Below are 11,746 nucleotides of genomic sequence, written 5' to 3' on the forward strand. Positions count from 1 at the left end.
ACTGACTGAACAACCTGAGCCCCTGAGGAATTTCTTTTAAGTTTATTTATTTATTTTGAGAGAGGGGGGTGGAGGGGCAGAGAGAGAGAGGGAGAGAGAGAGAATCCCAAGCAATCCTGTCAGTGTCCCACATGGGGCTCAAACCCACAAATGGTGCGATTATGACCTGAGCCAAAATCAAGAGTCGGACCCTTAACTGACTGAGCCCCCCGGGCACTTTCTGCCCTTTTAAATAAGTTTACAGGCACTGCTGGAGAAAAATTTTAAATGAACCTTAGCCACACATGGGAAAATGAAGGTGTTTGCACAATGTCAGGGGAGGTAGCAGAGTTGGGACATTATCTTCTACCTTTTAGTTTAGTGAAATTTCTACTTCTCCTTGGGAATCACTAATAAATAGATGGAGCGTGGAACTGTGCTGTTTTGAGGGAACAAGAGTGCATAACGAAAGGCAGAGAAATTTCTCCTAGAGATCAGAGGTGGGTAGGGTTCTGGCATGTGTTTTGGTCAACAGGAGGGGTCTGTGTGCTGGGGGTTATATGCAAGGACTATTGCTGGGAGGAAGGGTCAGAGTCGGAAGAGATTTTGGGGGGAAGGCTTGGAAGACAAAATCCCCAATGGAACAGTTTTGTTCGGGACTGACTTTTCTTCCTGGGACAGGAACGTAATATGCTGACCTGGTGTACGGAAAAGAAAAAGTGGGCAAGTCCTATCCATGGCCTTAGGATCTGTGTGCATGTGGGCAAGTTATTTCCCCTCTGCAGGGGTCAGAGTCTTCCTCCTTTAAGAGGGGCCAGGAGGTGGGGGTTAGGAGATGGTTTCCCAGGACCCTTCCAGTGTGCCTGTCTCTGAGCCTGTGAATCAGTCACTCAGCAAAGAAGTCCCAACAACCATAATGTAAGAAGTGGGGGGAAGAGCTGGTAGAGCCTGCTGGGTTTAGTTGTTTACACCCATTCTGGACAGACAGAGAGAAATCAGAAGCAATGGGAGGCAAAAGTGAGGTTTGTTTTTGAGTTTACGGCAGGTCCAGGGAGGAGAAGATATATTAGGGAAAAACAAGACGGAGGTTCCTCTTGATCACGTCATGCTTTGAAACAACAGGACAGCCCGCCCTGAAAGCTCTTCAGTGGGGACTCATTACTTTCAGGGTGAGGTCCAAATTCCTTTGCATGGGTATAGGGAGATCCATTTTATTCCCTTGCTTGTTTTTTCAGTCTCCTCTCCTGAGTCCCCCAGTCTACCCCCCCTGAATTGCCCAGGTGGTGCTCTGGGAGCACCTACTGCTAGCTAACATCCTACGGTTTGGTCCTCAGCCTTTGCACAGAACCCCTCCTGGAATGTTCTCCCCATCACATTTGCTGGGCAGACATCTACTCCTTCTTTGAAATCTTGTTCCAGCATTCCAGTGTCTTCCTTAATTCTTTTTTACGTGGCAGCCCTGCCTCCAGAGAGAGACCATCACTCCCTTCCCTGTCTGGCATCCATTCTGTGTGAATGCCATTTTAATGCATTGCATTCAAGTTTCTGTGTTTATCTCTCCTACTTCACTGTGAGCTCAGGAGGGCAGGTAACTCCTGTCTTGGCTCCTGAGGTTGAAACAATGACAACTGTTGGAGCTGGTGACTGACTCCCAAATGCTGATAAAACCAAAAAGAGAGAAGGGGAATAAAGCTCATCCTGTAACCCGCCCTAGAGCGCCACCAATGGAGACAGAGTCCAGTGGGCAACCAGATGCAAAGACTTTTGCTGAAAGCCAGATGGGAGTGCTAATCTACCCAGTCCCTCCAATTGTTTTTAACTGAGCCCCTAAGGGGAAATTAAGTGAAGCTCCCAGAGGGGTGGGCAGGAGGGTTGTAAAGATACTGTAGAGCAAGGTTAATGAAAGCCTTGTTCAAGGCAGCTCCATGCTGGGCTCCAATAACATCATTCTCTCTGGAGGGGAAGATCCTTCCTCAGCTCCCATGAAAACCCATGCCACTGCTAAGAGCCAGAGTGGATGTTGTGGCGTGTCCCCAGATCCTCTTTCAGCACTGAGGGATTCACGCCACCCACCTTCCTTCGCCTTCTGTGGATGCTGCTCTCCAGAGCACGCCCCATTAAACTTCTTGCATGCCAACCTCCAACCTGGAGTGTGCTTCCTGAGGAACTTATCCCAGCGGGTAGTATCAGCCTGCTGCTGGGGGCTGTTGAGATTAGCAGAGTGGTCAGAGTTGGTAGGTCTGGGTGATGATCTCTTGGGACGGGGCAGGAACTGATATTACAAACAGAATGGTGACTCCATCAGAGCGACCAGGGGAGCCACAGTAAGGACTGGGGTCAACAGAGGTCATCAGAGTGGTGCTTAGCCCTGGTCCCCAAGCAGTGACCCACCATGGTAGTCTGGGTCTTTAGCAGAACCAAGAATGCGGCAGTGGGAGTGGGTCACACTTCTGATATCACACTGGCAGGAGCTCTCAGGGTGCTTCTGTCTCACAGGGTGCTCTCAACCATGGCTACACCTTCGACTCCCTTCAAAAATACTGATTCCAGGTCTTGAATTTGAGAGATTCTCAAGGCTTCGTTAACCTACAGTAAGGCATAAGCCCTTGCCTGTTGTAAAGAGTCAGTTTCTAATGTGTGGTTCTGGTTGAGAACTACCAATATGGTAGAAAGATGATACACTCATATCAGACAGAGCAGGGTTTGAATCCTGGTCTTACTGGTGGTGGGGGAACTTTAGCATGTAGCTAATTTTCTGAGCTTCCATTTCTTCATCTGTAAAATCCTGTAAATCATATATTTTATAGAAATGTTGACAGGAAAATATGCTAATAGTAATCGCAATGATGGTGATGGTAGCCTTCGGTCAGTGGGGTTATTCTCACGATCATTGTTATCACAATTTGTGTCCGCACTTGGCCTTATACTCCTCCTCCTCCAGGGTACAGCACCTTAGGGTAGACTTGCCTTTCTTAGCTCTTGCCCTATCATGGGGGGAGATCTGTCTCCTTATGCCAGTTGTAGCTATTTGCAGTCCAGCACACTGTAGCTACAGCAGCTAAGTGGAAACCCACTGCCTCTGCTGGGGTTGACCAGATGATCAAACACTGGCATCCATGGTTGCATTTCTGCTTATGCCTAGAATAACACGTGCAGCAGTTCAGCCCTTCAAGACCATGTGCCTGCTGTGTGGAAGAGTAAGCAACACGGGTGTTACTCATATCTAAGGGCAGCAATGAAGCCCAGGGATACTCAAATGATAGCTCCAGAATTGCACCAGTTACTATGCGGCTTTGAACAAGTTCCTCTTTCCTCTCAGTGTGTCAGTTTCTTGCTCTGAAAAATAGGAGTGGCTGATCCGGAAAACTGAACACTCCGCTCAGTTTGGTGCTGCTGGTTCTCCAAACATCCACCCTCCCCACCCCAAGCAAGATGCCTTGGGGGCTGATATCATGCCTGCCTTTTCCCACAGACTCCAATGTCAAAGTCAGGGCTCTGAGAGATGCCACTGTGCTGTAAGGGACCTGAGAGTCTGTTCTGGCTGCTGCCCACCCGAGATCCCTTCTGCCCCGCCCCCCAAGGGTTGTAAGTTTCCCCATTTCTCCTCCTGCCACCGAGAACTTTAAATAGCCTCCAGCACACTATGTGGGTGCCAGAAGTTTTAATTAAATAATGTCCAGCTGTCAGAAAAGCTGTTATAAACGGTCCTTTTGTCTGCACCACTGTCTGGGAAGCCAGGAAGGAGAGAAGCTAGTGGGTTATAAATACGAAGGCAGAAGTTCAGTGGGGAGCCTGGGGGCAACAGCTTTTAGGCACCCTGAAAGCCACTGAAGGGATTTATTTATTTTTAATATGTGATTAGTCCATGGAAGGGCTCTTAGCCCTGGCTCCGTGACTGCATGTGCATAGGGGATAACCTGAAAAGGACTGGGCAAACCGGGGTCCTTGTGAAGAGCTGTCTCTCCCAGACTGCAATCAGTATCCCCTTTTACAATCCAGGTGGGAAAGTAGAGGGCAGGGTGGGTGCTGGCAATTCAGAGACAGTTCTCTGATGAACTTTCGTGATCGCTTCCCTCTTCCCCTCCCTTTTTTTGGTCCCTCCTTCCTCTCTTTCAACACATACTCTTGAATCTCTATGACGTTTGAGAGTTCTCTCTAACAAAGAGGAATATATACATACTTGTGGAGTATGCATTAAGTGCTAGGTATTTTATGTATATTACTCCATTTAATTATTGTCAAACACCCAGAAGATAACTATTATAAAGACTGATATTGTAGATGAGGAAACTGAGGCTTGTTGAGATTAAACAACTTGCCCGGGTCACATAGCCAGTAATTAAAGGGCCGGAGACTAGAACTCCATTAGGCTGCAGACAATATCTTTTGTGTATTGTCTTGCTGTGGTGCTGCTGCAAAGGTACCTGGCACAGATAGAACTGGAGAAATATTTACAAAAGGAGGAAAGGAAAGGAGGGAAGGGGGAAGGAAGGTAGCAACTCCATTCTGTCACTCACCAGAGCCAACAACCTTTCCATCATGACACATTGTCTCTGGAGAGCACAGGCAGGCAGGTATAAACCTGTTAAAATGTATAAAACAGTTGAGGGAAAGGCGTTGCTAAAAGGTGCATAAAAACAACATGATTAGGAAGCAGAAAGTTGGTTTCAAGAGTCATAGAGGAGGTGGAGCTAAAATGCTATGGGTAGTCGAAAGAGGGAGGTATGACTTCCAGCTACAGGAATGGGGGACTCCATGGAGGAGGCTGAATTTGCGCCTTGAAGGATGAGTGGGATTTGGACATTGAAAGATGAACGGCAGGTAGGCTCATCAGACAGAAGAGATGAGGAAGAATCACGAGTAGCCTATCAAGGAAGAGATAGACCCATGGTCAGTGCATCTGGGAACCACCGGATTGGAACCTGAGCTTCATGGTGTCCTGGTGAGGTGCCTGGGACTAATCTGGCAATGCCATGGGTGAGGGAGAGGTGGCCAGGGCTAAGGCAGCCCAGGCTGAGTGAGCCTGAGTCTGTGAGTACATGTGTGCATGTGTATACGCATGTATATGCCAAGGGGGTGGTTGGTACTTTTGCCTGAGCTTAGGTGCCATTAGATGCAAGTGGAAATTTGTCTGTTTCTTTGGTGGATCTGTTATGTACAGGTCTGCCATTAACCTCTGTCTGGGCATTCACAGAGAACTGATGATGGGTTCTACAACCAGCAGAAACGGTATGGAGTGACTCCCAGGATGGGCATATTCTGGTGGGTAGAGGACTTAGGCCCTAGCCTGCCCCTAGGAGACAGGGTCAGGTATGGCACCACAATGGTGGTTTTGGGGGTAAGAGGGTGTAGCACAGGGACTTGGGAGCTGGAGGGAGCTAGTCAGGGATAAGGGCTCTGACTTCACTTCTCTTCATCTGTCCCCACCATCCTGCAACCTGCCACCAGCATAGACAGGCTGGCCTAGGGTCCAGGGGCAGTGAAGGCTTCTCAAGGCTACTATTGAGCTGTCCCTCACTTCTGCCAGACGTTCTCTGAGAGTGATAGGAACACAGGTCACAGGAACAAACAGTTCACTGGTTTGGGGGAATCATTAAATAATGGTAGCCAGTGCCCTTCCCCTATGTGGACAGGCCTGGCAGCATCCCCAAAGGCCAAATGGAAACTCCCAGGGCTGTTTCAAGAGGCATGGATGCTCAAAATGAGAAGAGCTGAGGCGGAGAGACTCAGGGTTACCTTGATGAGAGCCCTCCCCAGCACAAGACAAGAGCCCAGCCAAAGACAGCTGTCACTTTTGGGTGGAGAAGTCATCCCTTGATGGCCACAGAAGCCTGGCTCTTCCATTGATGGGGAGCCCTTGATTCCAGCTTTAGAGCAGGTGGTGTAGATAATTCTCCACGGGATGGGATTCAAGGGACATGGGTGGAGGATTCTAGCGACACTAGATACGAAGCAGGGATTCTGAATTTAGCATATCTGCCATCAAGCCCAGGCAGGTATCCTGGGTGGCCTTGGGCATGTCTCTAAATGTTTCTGGGCCTTGACTTTTATACTTACAAACATTTATTCAGCAAGCACCTTGGGAGCACCTACTGTATGCGAAGTGCTGTGTTAGGTACTGGGGAGCAGACAGCAGAGAAAAGTAAATGATCTCTGCCCCCATGGCACTCCCAGTTTAGTGGAAATAAACAAGTAGTCACACAAATAAGTGCATTATAATGCATCACAATAAATTCTCTGAGGCAAAGGTAGTGTGGGTCCCATGGGAGAACCCCTGGGTTGGCCTAGGAACTGATACCTGAAGGGTAAGTACAAGTTATCTGAGTCAGACTTGGAGGAAGAGCTTGTGCAAAGGCCCTGAGGAGCAGAACATAGTAATATGTTTTAGGAGCTGAAGTTAAACCTGTGTGGCCCGATTGCAGTGAGCAAGGGGCAAAGCAGAATGACATGAGGCTGGGGGTGGAGGGCAAGAGACAGGATGATCACACAGGAGCCCTTCAACCATGAGAAAGATTGCGGACTTCACCCCATGATTGTTGGGAGGTCACTGCTCAAATCTGAACAGGAGTGTGATGATTAAATTCACATGCTAAAAATAAAATAAACAATCAGAGATGGAAAAAAACCAACAAAACCACAAAATACTTGGACCTCCCTGCAGGGGAAAAAAGAGATTTGAACAAGTATTTTCATGTTATAGCATTTACCCCCATGGGAATAATCTACTAGCAGAACAAAGAATTATGTACAAAAATATTCATTATAGTTAAAAAGACCAAAACCACTCTGGCTGTTGTGTGAAGAGAATAAACACTAATAAGTCTCTTGTGTTTGCTTTGAGCTAAGAAAGACAGAGGCAGGGCCTCAGCCCCAGTGGGACCAGAAGCAATGATTCTCAACCTTGGCTGTACTTTAGAGACACCTGCTATGATAGCCAGCTTCCAAAACGCCCCCCCCCCCGCCAAAGCCTTACCCTCCTGGTATACATGTCCCTAGGTAGACCCTCCCACAACAAATAGGACTATCCTGTTCAATGTAACCCAAGAGGGTATGTGGAGACAATGGAGTGTGAATTCCAAGGCCAGGCCAAGACAAAAGACATGGTGGCTTCTGTCTTGCTCCCACCTTCTTACATCCCTTGCTCTGGGGAAAGCCAGCTGCCTGTGGTAAGGATGACCAAACAACCCTATAGAGAGATCCATGTGGCAAGTTACTGAGGCCTCCAGTCAATAGCCATGTAGAAGAGCCATCTTGGAATCAGGCCCTCCAGCGCCATCTAATATCTTGACTATAACCTCATGAAGGACCCTAAGCCAGAACCACTAAGCCACTCCTGGATTCCTGACACACAGAAGGTATAAGAGGATGCCTATCTATTGCTTTAAGTCATAAAGTGATCTGCTGTGTAGCATTAGGCAATCGGTGTTCCTAGGGAGCTTTAAAAAATATTGATGCTCAAGCCCCATCCCCCAGAGATTCTGATTCTTTTGATCTAGGGTAAATTCCAGGCATTGGTGTGTCTAAAAGCCCTCAGATGACTCTAACGTACAACCAAGATTGAGAACCACTGATGAGTGTAGTGGGTAGGTCAACCAAGAAAACTTAAGCATGGTATTGCCTCAATTTCCAGAGCTAGAACTCAGTTTATGTTGAGGGTTCTATCCTGGGGGAAGGAAAAAGCCCAGTTTGTGGATTACAGCCCTGGGTCATTGCGCACTTATGGTCGGGTTGCCTTAGTGTCCACTGCTTCTGACCAAAGGATACCTAAATTTCCCTGAGGATACAGGCCTATAGAAAGGAAATTAGTGGCTTTAGCTGAAGGGAGAAGAGAAGTCCAGCACCAGGCAGATAAATCCACCTTCTACAGACCACAGCTTTGACCCATAAACCCTCTCTGCAGTCCTACACCTTCAGGATTCCAGTGTTCAGTGTTCCAGTGTTCCAGTGATGGACAGGTCTCCTGATTCCTCCCACCTGCCATTGTGTTTTCTGCCCAGACCCTGTTCCTGCCTCTGAATATGCTCTTTGAAAACTTTATGAGCAATGATGACAGCTGACTCTGAAAACCTTTGTGCATCTTCAAGTTTCCATGGTTAACGGGACATTGTTCCCGTCTCTGAATAATAAGTCAGGGGGCCCGATGGTCTCTTTGCTCTCCTTCGTGTTACTTGCCTGATGAAACTTGCAATAGAGTAATTAAAATGATTGTAAAGGGAGCCCTAGGAGATGAAAGATGCTGATGAGACAGTCAGATGCTGTGAGCTCACCCAGCTATCTCAACGCTGCACGCCAGGGGTGACTGGGCTACTCTCCTGTGATTCTCCTAAGAATGGGCACTGGTACCAGCTGCATCCCTGTGATACCTAAGATGCTCAGAAGTACTGATAGATTTTTTTGAGCACCTGGAGCATGGTAGGTGTAAGAGATACAGAACGTAGTAAGATCCTTTTCTTCTTTTTAAGGAGATCTTAGCTTGGCAGAAACAAATAAGGGAAGAGATAATAGAATGTGATGAGTACCACTCTCAGGGACCTGTGGAAGCCCAGAGGAGGCACTTCACTTGGCCCAAGAAGTCTCTGGAGGAGGTCAGATCTTAGGTGTTTTATTGCCTGGGTAAAGATGGTGGGAAGTCAGTACGAGAGGAATGGCAGGTACAACGTACAGGTGTAGGAGCTTGAGGCTCTTCAGGGAATTGCAAGCATCTCCTTGCAGGTCTAAATGCTTTCCTGGGACCTACAGCTTAGGGGGGCAGCCCAAAGGCAGCTGGCAAGCAGCACTTCTTTAGGCTGAGTACCAGGCTGTATATAGAAGGCATCCAGCAGGCAGAATTCACCATTTCCCATCACCCCACCCTGCTACATTCCCAGATCCTACTCTTGCTTTTCATCAACCATGGGTGACCCTCCCCTTCACTGCCCCAGCCAAATGTTTGTTTCAGCCCCACCTGCAGAACCAGCACTTTGATCTGCTTTGTCCTCTGTTGCCCGATACACCAAACCCCTGGCTACTGGCCTGTGTTTTCCTCCTGTCTCCTGCCTACATCTTGTTGAAATTGGCTTCCATGTGATCAACCTTTCTGACTCTCAGATGGGCCTCAGTGCCTTCTCTTAGGAGCTGTATCCATAGACAGCCTTAGAATTTGTAAGTGTTCTTCCTGGACCAGGAGCTAGACAGAGGAGGCCTGGGAAGGTAGAAACCCAAATGCCTGAGGGGATTCCAGGAGACACGCCTGGAAGGAAAACCCTGGGTAAGAAGGTAAGGGGGTCCTGGGTATTTCCTACTTCCTGTCATTGGCCCTAGAACAGGAGTCACAGTGTAGGCATGTTCTGTGGATATAGAGCTAGGAAGATTGTGTAAATAGGTCACCTGGTCAGTGAAACAATGGAGGGTGCTGGGGCACAGCAAACAGGAAAGCCCACACACCCATCTAATGGGGGATGTTGCTACTTAGTTCTGCTGTTCCCCATTCCACATGGGAATGCAGGTGCAGTGTAACTAGGCATAGGAATTTCTCAAGATAAACCCCAAATATGGATTTTAATGGAAAATAATAGGCTGTTAATTCAAATAAAAACAAACAAAAAACACCTGTACATAGAAAAGAAGGCAGCATGGTTTTCGAATTTCAGCAATTCCCCCACAGAAAGATGGGCAACTAGAGACCAAACCCTCCAAAGCTACAGACGTTGACAGCAAAGCAGGTGATGAGGTACCCCCAAGAAGCCTAACACACGAGCAGGTGGGGACAAATCATTAACAACCCTAAGCCCTGCAAGGTCTCAGCATCTATGTGGCAGGAAGCAGAAGGAGTGGTCAGGTGTTTGCTGGACCTGAGAAAAGAACAATACGCAAATGGCCAACTGAGACTCACTGGAAAGTTCTATGGAGGCAGGAGAGTTTCATAGTGATGGGGAGGAAGGGGGAGAGACACCTTTTTAATTGCTGCAAGGATGGCTGCCAAAGAGGTCCAGTAATCGCACTCCCTTTTAGGGTCTGGGAGGAGGTGACTTGTGTCCCACCGGAGTTCCAGGACTGTCTGCTGTGCTGGCTCAAGTCTTCCATATTAATAAAGAGACAGGGAAGGTTGGCACCACCATCCCTAATACACACTCACGTCCTTCCCACCCGGCTCCCATGACTCCTCTCGGTGGGCCCTTGCCCTGCCTCATTTGCCCAGCCTTTGCCAAAAGGAAGTGGGGCAGCCAGTGCCTCAGAACAGAGGGGAAAGGAAAGCCAGCCAATTGTATAGCAGCCAGCTGTGCTACTCCCCATGACAGGCACCTTAACATCAGCCTCCACAAGTTTCCCCTGGATCCTAAAAGAAGGAAAGAATGGGTTCTCCCACTTAGGCGCAACAACTTTGTGCCAGGAAAACACACCTTTCTTTGTTCAAAGCACTTTGAAGCCTCCTGTTTAGACTTAACAGAACAAACTTGGCCACTTAAAATGGATGCTGTTCCAACCGTTTTTGATTGGTGTACCCACTGAAAGTCTGTGAAACTCAAATCAAGGAGTCTTTTGAAGGAAAACAACACTTGTGCTCCAACAGGACCTCCTCGTTTAAGATCAAACATTAGAAGTCAGCAAGTACTACTTGAACGCAGTTATGCTTTTAGAAATCTTTTGAAGGCAAAAAGAAAAAAAAAAGGATAATTACATTGGAAAAAGAAATAACAAGCTTAAGAAAGACGACGAAAACTTGCTTACAAAAAGAAAGCAGAGCAACACGAAGACGGATCAAAGTCACGTGCTTGATGGAGACTCTGGAAGCAAAGAACGAATTAGCCCAGGACATAGCAGAACACATTTTACCAACTGCCTTAAGTGGTTTTCCTCTGGAAGATTTCGAGATTCCTGGACAAGATCAATAAGATAATTACCAGACATTACCAATTCTGTAAAACAGACCAAGAGGACCTTCATTTAAAATTAGCCTACATAGGGGTGCCTGTGTGGTTCAGTTGGTTGAGCGTCCGACTTCGGCTCAGGTCATGATCTCAAGGTCAGTGACTTCGAGCCCCGTGTCAATCTCTGTGCTGACAGCTCAGAGTCTGGTGTCTGCTTCAGATTCTGTCTGTTTCTCTCTCTCTCTCTCTTTCTCTCTTAAAAATAAATAAACATTAAAAAATGCTTTTAAAGGACTATGACAACGTGTTTCATTTATATTAAAATTTTTTTGTACAAATGTTGGGAGAGTACATTCTATGATAAGTAGGAGTTAACTAACATTAAATATGAATTAAAGAAAGAAAAGAAACTAGAAGGTCTGCCCAGTCGACTAGTGGGTGAATGCAAGGGGTCTGTGACAAGGTCTGAAGGGATGGACCATTCTAGACTCTATGACTGTTCAAAACTGACTGGCCAGGGATCCCCAATGCTCATACTGATGAGAAACTGCTGGATATGGGATCAGAATTGAGTGGAATAGGGATAATAGTATAAAAAGAAAGAGTCCATATAAAAATGGGGTGGGGCCGTAGAGCCAGAACATCTCAGAAGGCGAGCTGCCATGTTTTTAAATACTACACAAACACAACCAAAGAGGGAGCCCTGTGGAGTTAGAAGGCTACCCTGAACGAGGGCCTCCTTCACAAGGTTCAGGAACATTGCATTTACATAAAAACAAACATAAAAATGTCAAGGGTGAAACCCACACAGAATTATTATTAGAACAAAGAGACTAAGGAAGAGAATAACATCTTTATAGACAGCGAAAGTGTGCCAGAGGAGGTACCTACAAAATAAATCAAAACTGTAACCTATTACT

The 11,746-nt window shown here is 47.2% G+C and overlaps 1 pseudogene; it reads left to right on the plus strand.

The window, feature by feature from the left end:
• Positions 1-10,113: 10,113 nt before the first annotated feature.
• On the plus strand, positions 10,114-10,906 carry LOC115501256 (annotated as a pseudogene).
• The last annotated feature ends 840 nt before the right edge of the window (positions 10,907-11,746 follow it).

This window comes from Lynx canadensis, chromosome E1 (assembly GCF_007474595.2).
Source record: "Lynx canadensis isolate LIC74 chromosome E1, mLynCan4.pri.v2, whole genome shotgun sequence".
Taxonomy (NCBI): Eukaryota; Metazoa; Chordata; class Mammalia; order Carnivora; family Felidae; genus Lynx; species Lynx canadensis.